The following is a 14,820-nucleotide window of genomic DNA, read 5'->3' as shown; positions in this document are numbered from 1 at the left end:
TCTCTCTTTCTCTCTGTCTCTCTCTCTCTCTCAAATAAATATTTCAAGTAAATAAATAAATATTGAAAAGAAAGGATTTTCTAGCCCAAAATATCAACAGTGCCAAGGTTGAGAAACCTCACTCTACAGGGCGATTTTCAAAAATGGTGGAGGATGAGGGAGTCCATCACCTTGGCAGAAGCTGTCCCACACATCGCAAGGTGTCCAGCATTCCCAGCCCCTAACCATGATACGCTGGTGCTGTGCCCAGCGTTGTTGCAACCACGAGAGTCACCCCAGGGACAACAGTGCCGCTCGGAGAAGAACGGGACAAACTAGAGAAAGAGAGAGACAGGCCTGAGCGAGGGCGTGGAAAGCAAGGCCAACCAAAATGATTTGCCAGAGGGATTAAAAATCATAGCATGGCCAAATTAAAGTAGATATAATTCTACCCATCTGTTGGTGGCTGTGTAATTAATACAAAAATAATTACATCTCTTCGCCTGGCTCTCCCTCACAAACTCTCCTTAATGAACACTGCCAATGACTTTTTAGATATGTAATTAAAAATTTTATTTATTTCTGTTTTATTTTTATAGTAGTAGCTTCACGTATTGGGGGGGGGGGGGGGAACCCACGCAGCCGCAAAGCATGCCCTCGACAACCAGCGGAAACGCAAGCGAAATTATTCTACACACCTCATTCTGAACAGTGAGAAGTAAAACCAGTAGCTTTCATTCCCTGCATTTTCTAGTGTTGATTTTCTGGCCGGGTCTCGTCTTCAGACCTACAGAAAACTAAAGTGCTTCTCCTTCTTCTAAGATAAGAAATCGTAAGAAAAGATACATCGTCCCAAAGTGGCCCAAGATTCAGTTCTCTTCTTTACCATTCTCTTTTAGGACAGGAACACTGACCTTCCAGAAGAATCCATCACTTCAGTCCATCGTGGTGGAATGGAAGGAGATCTGTCAGGTAGAAATAACATCAGTGTCCTGTTTAAATAGAAGACGCTCGTATCTAGAATTCAACTCAGTAACTAACTGTACAGATAAACTCTTGGAGAAATGCCTCTGAATTATTAATAATGTTAGTGTTGAACACTTTATGACATTACCACATCACCCCAGACCGTATGGTTTAAGAGCCCAGACAATCCTGAACCTGAGTATCTTTTCTCCCACCTACCAGCCAGGTGACCGCAGGCTGAACGGTTTCACCTCTCTAAATTTCCATCTCACAGGCTGTTAAGTGTAGACACGTATTCCCTCCCGCATTGCAGCATCATGACGCTGACGTGTGGGGAGGCATGGGCTTAGCGTGAGTAGCATAGAAGGAACGCAGGGAATGTCAAGTTATCACTACAACAGGCCCCTTTGATGCTGAGGGCCCCAAAGAGCCAAGGAACCTGAGCAAAGAACCACAGAAAGTCAATAATGAGGTCAGGACTGAGATCCTAGGAGCTGAGCGTCTTCTTTGCTTTTACACAAGCTATGTCATGAAGCTATTTTCCAGGAAATTAACACTCAAGCCTATCTGTGAGAGTTTTGTGGGGAAGAAAAGAGTCATCAAACAAATCTAGGCAGCACTGGGTTAACTAAAGACACATTGTGTTTCGTTGGGTTGGTTTTTGGTGGCAGGACTTCTCAGAACCTTTAAGGTGCTAATGTGTATTATGAATTTCCAAGAAGGGGGTCTATAATATAATATAAGTACTTTTTCCTTCTCCTTGCTCCCCTTCCCAGAGCAAACTCTGCCCTAAGAGAAACCCAGCCAGAGAAGTCAGGGTGTTGATCAAATCTCAAGCAGGTTCGAGGAAGTGCCAAGTGAAACAAGGCTCTCTAAAACCAGTGTCACGTTCATGTCACGTCAGGGAGGAGAGACGGGGGCCTCGAATAGAGTGCGTGTGAACCCTCCACCCAAGGCCTCATCCTGCCTCACAGTGGAAGGCACTTTCACCCCTTAAGATCGGCTGTCTCTTCCTCTTTCTTTGATCCATCATCACTCTCCTCCTCAAGTCTCCGGATCTGCCAGGGGGTTCCAACCACGTCAGAAGGAAGACTACTTGGTCTCTGAAATGCAAACAAAGTGTCAAAGGGAAAGGACTCCCTCCACGGACCGTGACCATTTGTAATCTAGATGGGGGCACGCGGGGGGGCGGGGCGGTGAACTGACCATAGAAGCTTCCAAATGAAAGACCCAAATTTAAAGCCATCCTCTGCTTTTTATTGACTTGGCTTGACTTTGGACAAGTCACGAGCCTCCTTGAGACTTTTCTCTCTGGTTTTAAAAATGGGATGATTTCAAGTGTTAGTGGTAATATGGGTAAAGTATCCGGCATTTGGTAGGTATATAGTAACTATATATACCATAAGTATATATACCAAAGGAATCGCTTATAACGCCCGTTGTGGTTATTTTGTGGATAATTTCTCTACACACATCAAATGCCAACAATTTTCAACTTGTCTTTATTCTTCTAGAAACTTGGAGGTTTTTCTTTTCCAAAAAAATACTTGTATCTAAGTCCAAGGTGTTTCTCCTCACTGAAATGGGTAAAACCACTAAATCCTAAGATGTAGACAAGGAGTGCCATCCACATTGGGCTAATGGAAATTATGTGCATTCTTACAGTACTCCAAATAGCACATATCTGGAAAAAAAAAAAAAATTCTCCCAGTTAATCTCCTGTAGCAAAGCACACTTTTAAGTCACACTTCCCCAGCCACAACAATGTTCCTATCTCTTGACTCGGGAATTTCACCTTTGGCAATTTAAACCTATGAATATATCCCAGCAGACTGCAAGGCTTTAAACACAAAGATGTTTATCACAGCGTTACCTACTATTGAATACCAACTGGAAGCAAATGCAACGTCCAACCTCATGAGAATGTGTTAGTAAATTCCGATAATATAGGTGACAGAACTCGTGTAGCTATTTACAACGAGGCCTCCAAGTTGTGGAGGCTGATGGAAATCAGAGAAGAACATTACATAGTGGGTACTTACGACTGTGAACACTTAACAAAAATGCATGGAGAAAGAAAACTAGAAGGAAATACAGCCAAATGTGAACAGGAGCCTTGTCTGGATGGTGGGGCCATAGGTGAATTTTTTTTTTTTCTTTTTCAGAATGCTTTATAGCAGAAAAGTCATACACTATAGGTTTCAATTTTGGAAAGACACGCTAAGCATAAAATTCACCATCCTGACCATTTTCAGGCACACAGTTCAGTGGCATTACGCACATTCACATTGTTGTGCACTCCTGTTCACCTCCAGAACTGGTTTCATCTTGCAAGGTTGAAACTCTACACATTAGACAATGATTGCCCAGCCCCCAGCCCCTGGCCACGACCAGTCCTGTTTTGTGTTTCTTTAAGTTGGACTATTCTAGGTACCTCCTGGAAGAAAAGTCATACAGTGTCTTACGACTGCCTTATTTTCTCTTAACACAATGTCCTCAAGGTTCATCCATGTTGTCAGAACGCATCAGAATTTCCTTCCCTTTTAAGACCGAATAATGTCCCATTGTACGTATATGGACCACATTTTGTCTATCATTCGTCCGTCAGTGGATATTTGGGTCGCTTCCTCCTTCTGGCTGTTGTGAGTAATGCTGTTATGAACATGAATGTATAAATATCTCTTCCATACGTTATACGTTAGAGGTGTTTCCCCCTAAACTGCCACCACTGAGCTATTCCTCAGAAAATAATGTATCTTTTTCTGTTGTTCTGACTCCCATTACAGGACAAATGCCTTAGTTTCAACTTTCCAGCCTGGATCGCCTCACACTGAATCTGTCTACCACCTGCTTCTGACATTGAACTCCTCCTGACACCCTGCTCTGAGAAGACCGCCAAAAAAAAATATATATATATATATATATATCTATATATATATCACCCCAGCCATCCCTCTTCATTCTTACTAACAATTTGGTAATGAAGTATTGATTTCCACTTCTCTGCTTATGGACGATATTAGATTTTCATTGATAAACTGCAATGAGGCAGTCTCCTCTCCACGGTCCCCTTTCCACTGTCACGAGAAAACCAAGTGCCACTGAAGAAAAATAATGACTGAGAACACTGATGTGCTTATTTCGTCGGTCTGAAACACTTGGCAGGAAAGGGCGGGGAGGGGGAGGGGGGTAGCAGTCTTCATAGTTCAACGTCCAAGCGAGCTGCACGAGATGCAGACCCTTGGACGCTTACTTTTCACCGTAATGTCCATTTCCTATTTATAACCCCTCTGGGAACGTTTGTCTAAAGGAAATGTTTCTGTTCAGAGCAACAATTACGGTTGCACCTGGATTGCCCAGTCCTGCCCCTGCACCGGGGAGCCATGAATCACCGCCAAGTGGAAGAATTATTAAGTTAGACCAGACTTGGAGCCAAGAAAACCTCCGAACAATGTTCATCTTCTGTGAAAGTTGTTCCAACAGTTGGGCTTAACCGTGTTGCTGCCAAAGACTCTTTCCCAAGCAGAGGCGGGCATCCTTTTCTCATCGTGTCCTCGTCGGTTACAAAAACACGGTTTTAAGTGCGCGCGCGAGACCTGCAAGCTGGCAGCGCTGGGGAAGTTGGTGAAATGCAGGATCTGGACGAAAGCAAGAAGGTGAGATGGCTGCAGGGTGGCAAGTGCAGCAGCTCGTCCTTCCTGGTGATCTCTTTCCGCAGAACCTGTTGTTTATGGACTTGGAAACACCGCTGAGCCCGAACGGCAACAGAAAGCATGAAATAAGGTGTCCATTTTAAATGTGTTCCTGCAACTTTTTTCATTAAAACTTTGAGGGCCCAGTTTTAATTTGCGGAATATTCCCGTTAATAATGAGATCTAATTAAGACATCCATTAAAAGCCCGTTAAAGTTAATTTAACGTAAAAATTCCAATAGAGCTGTATTAGATTTTCTCCATTAAATTAACGTTATGGATTTTTAACGGATGTCTTAATTATACATTATTATTAACGGGAATACTGTATTACACAGATTAAAATCAGGTCCTAAGTCAACTTGGAAAAGTTAAGAGCATGTTTTAATATTAAAAGTCTTGCATACCTAGTGCACAGTTTGGAAATTCAGGGGTAGATCTGTTTACTCTAGTTGAGCATTTTCTATACAACTGAAAGCAATCTATAAATAGAAAAATCTATCACTGCATTTAAACAATGAATCTCCTTATTCTCAAAGGACAAATGAAGTCTGGATTGTGTTATAAACTGCTACTCAGCTATAGGCGAAATATTTAAGCTATTCTAGGTACAACACTAGGAACTAGATGATTCTGAAACAAACAAACAAAAACCAATTTCCTTCTTGTTGTTGTTGCTTTAATTACCAAGGTTATCGCACACAAAAAAAGCTCAACACCAACAAAACGAAACGAAATATCTTCTTCACCATTTCTCCTGGAAGCCGCCTGTTGAAATTGCTTTGGAAATTTTGACATGATCCCTAAATTCAACATTGGGATTTAAAAAAAAAAAAAAAAAAACTTCTTATTTACCTCCTAGGGAAAGTGTTGCCCTTATGCCACATATAATAGCAAATTGCTTTTTTTATGGCATGCATAACCTAGATGGGAAAAAATATGGCGCTTCGGGGAAGGAGGGAAAAAGTAAATGAAGTTCCAGGAATGTCATTCTGAAGTAATGAGGCATGGACAGAAAATATACCCCTCACATCATCGGATTGAGATGGCAGTCGAAATAGCTTCATTGGAGTGTCAGTACTCATCCATCAATCAATCACCCACAAGAAAAAATAGCAAACGGGGCGGCTTTTATGGGATTTACTCATGGGCATAGGGAATAGCGGCTCAAATGTAGTTCTGACATGAAAAGCAAGGTGCTGATATTATTTTTTATGATGGGAGGATCATAAAGTGAATTGAGAACAGCGAGGTCTGTCTTTGCTCGACCTATTCAACCAGAAATGAATGGAGCTCAACTGGAAAGGAACAGTCTTCGCATGGGTTAAGATCGAAGGGTGGGCTCTACTGAGCACTGTCCTTCGACAACAAAATTCTATTAAAGGAAAATCAGTGCATTAGCATTGGGGCTCCTGAAGCTGTTAAAAATCGCCTGCTCCAGCCCAGGGTTATTGGATCAAGTTACGTAATCCAGATCCCGCTGCTACCCCTTCAGAAGCAGATTCCTGAGCTCTTGTTCCAACGGGTGGGGGGGGGGGGACAGTACAATTCTCAACTCCGTGGAAATTGTTTCCCTTCTAAGAAAGAAAAAATAAATCATCTGCTTCGACATCTAACTTATATGGTTTCGTTAGCGCAATTTCTCGGGGCGGGGGGCAGTGGTGGGGAGGCGAGAGACAAAAATATTGATAAATTTGGTAAGATTCATGAATTGTCACTTGGTAACTGTAAATATCACTGCTGAGGGACAGCTGCCAACGTTCTCCTTAGGAAACAAGATCTGGGCTCCCGATGTGAGATAAACACAGCTCTCAGAATATTTCTAGAGACCAGGCCTGTCTTTCATTTGGCAAGCCCTGTGAGGCTTCTAGAAACTTCTTTCTGCAGGGAAACATTAACATGAGCTCAGAAGGATGTTTGTATCTGTTTTCAGACCACTCTCTTCCTCTCTCTGAATAAACGCAGTGCTGATATAATGGAACTTTAGAAATGGAAAGGCACATGACGTGCAAATATCATGCGAATTACACTCGAGTATCTCCATTCCGACACCAACCCTGGGGATCAGTGAGGGTGAGAACCTGCCTTTCCTTCCCCATCCCTCCTTCTAGCTAAGACCACCAACCAGCTGCAAACTGAAATGTCCATTGGAAAAGAGTGTGTATAAATCCTTGAGTTTTATGTATTTGGCCCCATTTTGTAGTTCAGCAAATTCACCAAATCTACACCATGTTACAAAGCACCGGGGGCACAAGGCAGATTGGGAAGCACAGTTTTTTCGGCAAATTCATTCCACAAATTTTAGGGAGCACCTGCCGTGTGCACGACACTATTCAACGTGCTACGGAATACGGCAGTTAACAATGCACACAACGTCCTAGTCCTCCTGTGCTTATCACGGCTTCTGACGGCGGGGAGCTGATACCAGACGCCTCGAAGAGGAGCTCAGAGAGGGTCCAACCCCTCTGTCATTTGTGTTTTATTCCTGGTTTTCAAAACAACAATATTTCAGAAGGGGGAATTCTCCTTCTGAAAAGCATACAGAAAGGAAATAGCTTAAAAATAGGTCAAGGCCTAAATGTAGAATATAATCACAGAGTATATTGGATAGCCCAGACAGTCCCCACAGGATTTCTCTAAGGTCACAAGTAGATTTCTGAAAACTCACCACCCGCCCCCGCCCCCCCCACCCCCCCACCCCCGCCGCCCTGCCCCACCACAATGTGCCTGCTTGGTTGAGTTTTGCATCATTAATATCCCAGGCACAAGCCGCTGAACTTAGTTGAAATGCAGAAAACAAACTAATGAAATGACATATTTGGGAAGCATTTATGTAACTCTGGGTAAGCAGTGAGGAGATGTACATATACATGAATTTACTGTTATTTTTCCAGGGTCTACAGACAGTGACACAGTAAAAGTCTATGATTTTCTGAAACTTTTCACACTAAATCCAAAGATTACAAGGCCTTCAAAGGGGCATGCATTCTGTTGTTTTCTCCATCTGTCACCTCACCGGTTATCTGACTGCGTTCCAATCTTTTTCACTGGGTTTCATTTTTTAACCTTGTTAAATGTTTTTGTCTAAAAAAAAAATGAAAAGTGTCATTTTCACATTATCCTCTACTCTCGACAGGCATAAAAGTATGTGGATGAATGCTATAGTGATAATAATCGTGATGAAATCACTAAATTCTACTCCCGAAACCAATACCACACTATATGTTAACTTGAATTTCAATTAAAAAAATAAATAAATAGGGGCGCCCGGGTGGCTCAGTCCGTTAAGCGTCCGACTTCGGCTCAGGTCATGATCTCATGGTTCATGAGTTCAAGCCTCGTGTCGGGCTCTGTGCCGACAGCTGGGAGCCTGGAGCCTGCTTCGGATTCTGTGTCTCCCTCTCTCTCTGCCCCTTCCCTGTTCGGGCTCTGTCTTTCTCTCTCTCAAAAAAAAATAAACATTAAAAAAAATTTTTTAAATAAATATAAAATAAATAAATAAATAAATAAATAAATAAATAAGAAATCTCGAAGGCTTTAAACACACACATACACATATGCCATTCTAAAGAGTAATAAAATGATATCTATTTGGAACAAGCATTAGGCCAGGAAGAAAAAAAAAAAATCACAACTGAACTTTCGGTTTATTTTTTTCCCCGGTGAGATGTTAAAATGCTAATTTCATTTTCTCCCTTCCTATATGTGGCACTTTCTCAAAATATCCATGAAATGCTTTTAGACAAAGATTGAGCAGGAGAACGAGATACAAATTTCCATCCCCCAGACAGAGATACATGTTTCCATTGTAGGGAAGGATTAAACATTTTGAAACTTGTGAATCATCTTTAGAATTTCTACAGGGGAATTTTACCTCTTCATCCAAAGTAAAAGCCACTTATCTCCTTTGGTTTCCTGTGACAGATTCAGAGGCATACGCAGATATACAATTTCCAGGCTCTGGTTAATCTTCTTCCAATAGTTACGAACAATGGGCTAACGGGCGTGGGTGTTTCTCCAAAAATTATTCATGCGCAAGGCAGCCCAAGGCTTCAGGGAAAACTAGAAATGTTTTATGGATTAGAATAGGACTGTTTTAAAATGCTAGTACCAGGTGGAATGCTATTTCTGCAACAGGGCTCTGTCCATTTCCTTTGGAAAAATATATTCCAAGTAAAATGGCTCTTCCAAGGAAAGGCACCTTGATCTGCAACCTTTCAGCACACAAATGAGTTTACCAATAGCCATATGATAATCATTAAGGCCTTTTAACAAACGATCTGTTTGAAAAAGACAGATTAAATCCTCACAGCCCTTTCTACAATGTTTATTTGCTTAAAAGCGCTTCTGGAAGTACAAATAATAACTCTTTTGTGAAAACCCCCAAGAGAAGTTGAAAAACTCGAACAAATGCATTACTTAAAAAAAGAAAAAAACCTACCACTCCCTTCAACCCCTCCAGAAAATGAATTTCAGTGTGTTTGCTGAATTATCTTGAACCTGAAACCTGTGTTTGGGTATCCGTCCCCAGGCAGAGGCTTATAGTTACAGAACTTGCACAATCATACGATTATGTCGCAAACGTGGAGACTTTGTACAGTGACATTTTCACTTTCTAAATGACCCATATAACATTCAGGAATTATAAATGTGTTCGTATATTTTTTAAATACACAAAGTTCAACCGGATTGCGGAGAAGAAGGAAAAATTGTTCCCGTCCTGTACTGGGGCTAAATATGACAGGAACATTCCGGTTTTGCAATACAATATTTTGGCTTCGAGCACAGCAGAATCAGAACGCAGTGTAAGTCCAGAAAAGCTGACACACGAAACAATTCTCATTTGGCTCAGGGTTCTCAAATGTCACGATATCTCGAGACCCGCTATCCTTTTTGGTCTCTAATATACTCATATCCGCCTGATGTCTCCTGACTTTGATTCCTAAAAGCCAGGCACCGTCAGCACGAATCGTAAACTTCCAACCCCCTTAAAGCTCCAGAAGGCAGTGGATCCGTACGGTCTTTTTAATGGTCAACCAGCTCTTACACTGGGGAACCCAGATCACTTTTTAAGGAATTTGGTATCAACCGTGATTCCAACACATTTGTCCTGTTGTGTGAATTCTAGGTTGTTTTTGTTTTTGTTTTGTTTTGTTTTGTTTTGTTTTGTTTTTGTGGTTTTGTTTTGGGGTTTTTTTGGGGGGCTTGGGGGGGTTTTGTTGTTTTTGTTTTGTTTTGTTTTGTTTTGTTTTTAGAAAAGGCAGTGGGACTCTAAGGCAGAGTGAGTTGGGAGAATCACATTCATCCTTGCTCTGAAGGAAAGTGTTTATTTGCCAGCGAGGAAAGGCAAACACCTTTTTATATTAGGAAAGCAGACTAGTCATTTTCAAAGAAAAATGACTACAACCATACCTGTAGAATGTTTCTGTGCAAATGCACTAATTTTCTAACGCCTGCATGCTGTATATAATACATTTGCCTGTATGTTAGGAGGAAAAGCCAGGCTGTTTTCCCCATGTACAATGCAGCTTGGATGGCTGGGAACATAAGCCTTCCGTACATTTTTTATACTGTACATATTTGTATATACTAACTATATCTCCACGTATGAACACAGATTTTGTTATATTTGCCTGTTTCTGTTTCCTACCAAACTGGCCCACAATGGGGATTCTTTTGTACAGAAAAAAAAAAAAAAATATGCTTGTAATTTTTTTCCTGGTCATTCTCTTTCGATAGCTAATGAAAGAATGAGATTTGACTTTACAAAGAAATTCTAAGACCCAGGTTTGTCTGTCTGCATGAGTCCCGTCCAACTGCTGGATCTAGGGAGGAACCCGCGTCCTAACTCAGAGTTTTCCTTTAAAGGCATGCTTTACCCCTTGGGAAAACTGCAAACTCATCCATGTAGAATTATCCTCTTTGTATCTGATCTAATAGTGCCTGAAAAATTTTTTAATGTCTTCTTAGAGGAAGAATTCATAATTGTCGAAATCTGAAACATTAGCTTAATTTTGTTTTTATGACCTCGCAATTTTTCTCCTTACTTATCCGGTTGTTGTTGTAACGGGGCCCCAGGCCGTTCCTGACATCGGCGTGTTCTTCTTCTGCATTAAGGATGTTTTTAAAATTACAGAGATTATTGAGCCAACAGGCTGTTTTAATCAAAACCATGTTTCACTTGTTTTTGATGATTATAAATTGTCCTTGCAATGAAAAAAAAAAAAAAAAGTTTTCTGCTAGGAAAATTATACCACCCTGTGGCCAAACAGATTCATCACAGATAGGCAGGAATCCATGCCCACTTCTCCAGGATCTCGAAAATGCTTCCCTTGGCTGGCCCTTGGCTGACTACTCCCCATCATCCTGAATGCTAGGACTCAATGCAGTCACTATTTGCAAATTTCCAAAGGCTTGGCCAAGTTGTCACTGCCCAAAGACAAACAACCCAGCTGGAAATGATGGCTTTCCAGCTTGGGAAAAAAAAAAAAACAAAAAAAAAAACAATGCAGGGATTTTCAGAAAAGGTGCTCCTGCCTTTGTCCCTTGGTGCCACCCTCCTGTCATCTCTCCTAATTATAAACAATCTGGTCTTGATATCACATATAACTTAAACCAGGTCAAAAGGAACATTCAGATCAGCCCCTCGCTGAATAAAAATGACTTCGTTCGGGTGCACTTAAGATGTATGTCTGTGTACGATGCTGCGGCATTGAAATTATCTCTACGAGGAGAGATTTTTTTAATACAGTTTTACCACTAGAAATAAATTCTGATGGTGGAGATGAAGAAAACCCTTAAATTATGTCGCAAAAGCCATTATTTTTTACATCTCAAGAGTTCGGGTTTTTTTTTTAAGAAAATCATTCGACTTTGAGAACTGTAATTAAAGCCCTAAATAATAGATGCTACTTTTTTTAGCTATTCTGAAAAAAATAATGACGCCCTCGCCAAGGCTATATGGAGCCCCTCATTTCCATCAGAAAGGTTTCTATAAGCGTATTATTTACATTTTTACACATGATAACTCTTTCCTTTGGGAGAAAAAGGATGTCTTTTTTTTTTTTTTTTTTTTCCCACTCAGCAGTGGAAAATAGACTGTTTCCCATCTGAAACCTTACCGTAATTTGCATCAGGAAACCCAATGGCCAACATTGAGTACTTGGGTGTGTTCCATTATGATTTTGCTGGAGGCTGTCCCTCATTCTAATGCTGCAGATATTGAACCACCTTTGTGACACCCAGCTGATACGGTAGAACACACAGACATCCCTCTCACCACCATTAGCTTTTGGCAAATGGCTCCATTTCCATCAATGCCGACTTCCGCTTTGGCCAAGTGAGACATGAAAAGTAAAAGAGAGAAGAGAAAGAAAGAAAAAAAAAAAAACCACACAGATGCACTTAAAACATGAAAAGAATTATTTATATGATAAAAATATATTTAGATTTTCAAAGCACAAGACTGAATAGAAATGCTCTTTTTATGCTTTGTGAAGATGTTACTGTTAAATGTCTTTCTACATCAGGCTTAATAAATCTGTAATGACATTTGATGGATTGATTTCTGCCTATGTGTGTTTTTTAAAGATGGCAAGAGAGGAGAGAGGCAAGGGAGAGGGAAAGGAGGCAGTGGAGGAACGGCACTGACCCCCGGGGAGGCCAAGCGAGGAAATTATTGGGCCTCCCTCTTACTTACACCTACTGACCTGCTTCCAGTATCTACCCTCATCCCCAACAGATTTTTTTTTTTTGTTTTTCACAAATGCCAGCACCCTTGCTTGGTTTCTCGGCTGCCTTCGCATGCTCTCAAATCTGGTCAGCTTGTGCCTGTGTAATTTATGATGTAATCTCAACGGAGGCAGTGGGTGGCTGTCTCACAAATTCAAGGATGAAGGCAGAAGGCAGACATGATTGAGATGGCCCGGCCTTCTCTACCTCAGAGCGATGGCCCTGCTTAACACTCAGTTTCCCTATGTCCTCCCTCCATTTCTTTTAATGTCCTGGGAGAATTGGAACATGTTTCACACACGAGCTGCCCAAGCAGATGCTGATGCCCCACCAGAAATGATTTGCTGCCTGTGCACAGCCAGCTCGCGGCCTCCGTATCATGTGGCTACATGAGACGCGTGCTCATTAAATTATGATGACTATCCTATCACCTGTTAGCTCCACCTCATTGCCATGGCCCCATGTCTGAGCCGTAAACTATGAGAGCCCAGCGAGAGAAGCAAGACAGGTGGGGAGAGGGGAAGCAGCGAAGGCAGGGTGTCAGGATAAGCAGTCTGGAGCAAACCAAAGGGTTCTTGGTCTTCCTTCACTAAGTGACTGTTTACTGGGCACCTATTAGGTGCTACATCCGAGGGTTACACCGATAGTCGTGATGATGGTCACGAGAGCAGAGTCTAGAGTCAAATGGTGTTAGGAATCCGGGCTCTGTTATCTATGTGTTATCTCTATGATCTAAGGCCGGATCAACAGAAGAACAGAACATTATGACAGGATGTGGGTGGGGACGCCAGGGGCTCAGGGGTGGCCCCCAACCAAGCTGAGAAGTCATGGAGGGTTCCTGAAGAAGTGACACTGAACATAAAGGTAATTTCTCAAGGAGCATTAGAAGAACCAGAAGTACACAAGGATACATCCCTGAACTTCTCCCTTCCTCCTTCCAATCCATGCACAGGTCCTACTGTTTCTAACTTCAAAATACAACTCAAGTCTTGTTCACTTTGCAATCATCCTAGATTTCTGTGTTGGCCTTCTAACTGGTCCTTAAGCCCTCTGTCCTCAAATCTGGACTCTACCCTGCAGCTGGAGTGATCTCTTAATAAAGTAAAACGGACCCTGCCATTCTGCTCCTCAAGACCAAAGACGGGCACGCCTTTTCTTTGCAGGGTCAGATAGTGAATAGGTTTGGCTTGGTGAGCCCTGTGGCCCCTGACCCGACAACCCAACTCAGTTACCGTGGTGAAACGCAGCCATAGACAATAGCCAAATGGGCATAGCTGTGTTCCCATAAAACTTTATTTACAAAAACAGGCAACAGGCTGGATTTGGCTCATGGGCTACAGTTTGCTGACCCCCGCCCAAGACCCTTCAACACCCAGGATTTCCTACGGAAACAGGCCTCAAGACGAAACGCGAGGAGAGTTTACATGGGAGATGAATCCAAGAGACGCCAAGAGGGGAGTGGGGAAGGGAAACGGGAGATGAAAAGATGTCAATAAGATAAAGGGGCCTTAAAAACAATGACCCCCCCCCCCCCCCCGCCCCGAGCAATGGTGCGAATCCCGCTGGGAACTCTGGGAGCCAAGGCAGAACATCTCCTCAGTGACTCTGCCTACAGAGATGGGAACTGGGGTATTTATGCACCACCTTAGCTCAGTTATTAGTGCAGGGCCGCTGCTGGGTAAGGGGAGGGGGCAGGGGGCCTCAACTCCCCAGAACTTCCAACCAGCCCAAAGGTTGGAAAAGGTAGGCTTCAGCGGCCAAAGACCACCCCAAGGCACAGAGTCACGTGGGTGGAGTTGGAAATAGAGATGAATGGCAGGCAGGGAAGGACCGATGCCCAGGGACACGGGCAGGCTCCTGTCACAGCCCATCTCACTCAGAATAAAATCCAAACTCCTCCCCAGACCCGCCCGATCCGTCTCCTGCCGGCTCCCCGACCCCATCTTCCCCCTTGTGCGCCCAGCTCCCGCTACACTACCTTCCAACGGTGCCTAAAAGACACCACGCTGTGTCCTTACATCCCCAGTGTATCAGGATTGATACTGAATCCTCTGAAAGGTGCTCCCTGAGCCCCCATCGGGAACACTCTCTTTTTACTCCGGAGCCCCAATCCCGTACTCCTGTTGTGTTCATTTGCATGATGTCAGTTTCCCCCACAGGCCACACACGTGAGGGCAGAAATCAGCGTGTGTCTTGTTCACATATTCCCAGTCCCGGGTGTGGCCCAGTCCCACACACAGTGGGTGTCCAAAAAACATTTCTTAAATAAATAAATGCTGTTTTCCTGGAGATCTGGGGACGCCCCAGCCACTATCTCTGAAATGCTGCCTCCCTTGCCCCTGTCCGCTCATTGCCTGAACCTTCCAAGATCTACCCCTTTCATTCTACCCCCAGGGCAGCGAAGCATTTCTTAAGGACTTTTTGGCCTCAAAGACTGTCATCTGCTAGATCT

The 14,820-nt window shown here is 42.8% G+C and overlaps 1 long non-coding RNA gene across 4 annotated transcripts in view; it reads right to left on the bottom strand.

The window, feature by feature from the left end:
* Nucleotides 1-569: 569 nt before the first annotated feature.
* LOC122215395 overlaps nt 570-14,820 on the bottom strand; it is a 34,047-nt gene continuing 19,796 nt past the window's right edge. For 2 of the 4 annotated variants that reach the window (XR_006200350.1, XR_006200352.1), the window contains 2 exons: nt 1,165-2,048; nt 570-944 (listed from right to left, as the gene is read on the bottom strand). This is a non-coding gene — a long non-coding RNA (uncharacterized LOC122215395). Of the gene's footprint in view, nt 945-1,164; nt 2,049-7,454; nt 7,722-8,511; nt 8,700-11,758; nt 11,967-14,820 lie in introns of those variants that run through there. The other 2 variants (XR_006200351.1, XR_006200349.1) reach the window with 2 other exon arrangements.

The sequence above is a fragment of the Panthera leo genome, chromosome A3, assembly GCF_018350215.1.
Source record: "Panthera leo isolate Ple1 chromosome A3, P.leo_Ple1_pat1.1, whole genome shotgun sequence".
In the NCBI taxonomy this organism is placed as follows: domain Eukaryota; kingdom Metazoa; phylum Chordata; class Mammalia; order Carnivora; family Felidae; genus Panthera; species Panthera leo.
This window is presented reverse-complemented; position numbering and strand designations above follow the sequence as displayed.